Here is a 1,792-nt window from a genome sequence, read left to right on the forward strand (position 1 = left end):
GTCCATGGATTTAATTATTTAGAGTTTATTCCAATATGAAATTACAATTGATAGACATTAAGGACCAGGTTTCCAATTTAAAGAATGAAGTACATAGTTGACTGGGAAAAGATGACCTTTATTTCTCGAGGGTCAGAAAGCTCTGAACTCTAATATACACTCCTAGCGACATGCAGGAATCCCGGCTTTCGGGCTACATAGTGAAAATGTAAATTGGACAAACTAGGAATCAGCTGACTTCTTGGTAGTGAAAATGCAATTTCCTTTCCTAGACAAAAACAAAGGATTTGGAACGTCTAGACACAGGGTATTTACTGAGTATTAACAGAAAGTATAAATACATTATCATTTAAAAGTTGAAGGCTTCTATGTGTACCTTTCATCTAGCCTGTGAATAAATTTCTCTGCAGGACACATAACTCTTCCAAAAGGCATTGGAAATTCAATACTGCCCCACCCAAAACATAATAATAATAATGTAAGGTGGTATTGAAAGTAGTATGCTAAAACACTACTAAATAGCTTGGCATATACATAACAAAACAGTGAAGGTAAAACCAACTGAAGTGAATGAAATTTACTTTTTGAAGTTCTTGAAAGCAGCAGTGTCATCCAGCTCGCCTCTCATATCCAAAGGATATGGCTTTCCATCAACCAATGCAAAAGGATTCATCTACAGAAAAGTGAAGTCCAAATCTGGAATAGAATGATAATTAGCAAAATTGTTCTCACTTCTTACCAATCTAGTACGAAATGGAATGGTCCAAACTTTTTAACACACCTTGAAATAGAGTAAACACGGCTTTGATAAAGTCCTCAAGTTCTGCTTTGATCTATATTCAAGAATAATACTTGTCAATGATTTCCAGTTTAAACTAAAACGAACATGAACTCAAGAGAGATAGCATATGATTGACGTAAGCAAAATCGAGTACATTATTTCTTTTTTTCTGGTCAGAAGTAAAGTATACAGAAATGATACCGAAATACCATATCAATAGAAGACCTACCTCCAAGGGAAGGGTTGCAACTAGTGGAGCAGAAACTTCTGATGTAAAAGCAACTCCAGTAGGGACAAATATGGTCTTAACCTGTATAAAGTATATTTCTTTTATAAATATGGAGCGTTAAGGTAGACGAATAGAGCCCATAGAAGATGCACTTCTAGGAATTTTTATCTTTCTATTGAAAATAACAAAGAATCGCGTTTGAATAAGAATTTGGTAACACGTTGACATCCAAAAATATCTTATCCCAGTTCTCCTCAATATCAATTCCTCCACACTCGGAGAACCTTATGCTGTTTCCAAGTAGGTCTGAGACGATATTAAGGTAAAACTCTTCATTGTGGGGAATGAAGGGTTCGACAATGAATGTTGTTATGGGTCCTTTGCAGCCACCCATCTCAACCTGTAACGCCAAAAGAGCGAAACACGTAAGCCAAATTCTCGATTCTTATGAAGATCAATATCATCAAATACAAAACACACATAAGGAACTTATGTATTGACGAAACAATGTGAAGATCAAATACCTCTTTGCCCAGACGCTCCTTCACAAAGTCGACAACTTGAGCAAAATCAAGATTCAAGGCAACACCACCAACATCTTAATATTCAATTTAACACTAAAAACCTAAAATTTGATTTAACACTAAAACCCCCAATTTCTAATTTAATTTTCCACATTGAATGTTTTCCAGTCAAATACATCTATCTATCTCAAAGATCCACTCACATACATCTATCTCAAAGGTCCAAATAGCCACGGAGAGCAAACATTCTAACCAAAC

General features: G+C 35.4%; 1 long non-coding RNA gene across 1 annotated transcript; it reads right to left on the bottom strand.

Annotated features, from left to right (window-relative positions):
* Positions 1-579: 579 nt before the first annotated feature.
* LOC137724891 (uncharacterized) lies at positions 580-1,199 on the bottom strand. Its single transcript, XR_015962037.1, has 3 exons — positions 1,011-1,199; positions 782-833; positions 580-696 (listed from the first exon to the last, which is right to left on the bottom strand). It is a non-coding gene; the product is annotated as an uncharacterized LOC137724891 (long non-coding RNA).
* Between the last annotated feature and the right edge of the window lie 593 nt (positions 1,200-1,792).

The sequence above is a fragment of the Pyrus communis genome, chromosome 5 (genome assembly GCF_041283825.1).
Source record: "Pyrus communis isolate YQ-2024b chromosome 5, ASM4128382v1, whole genome shotgun sequence".
Lineage (NCBI taxonomy): Eukaryota > Viridiplantae > Streptophyta > Magnoliopsida > Rosales > Rosaceae > Pyrus > Pyrus communis.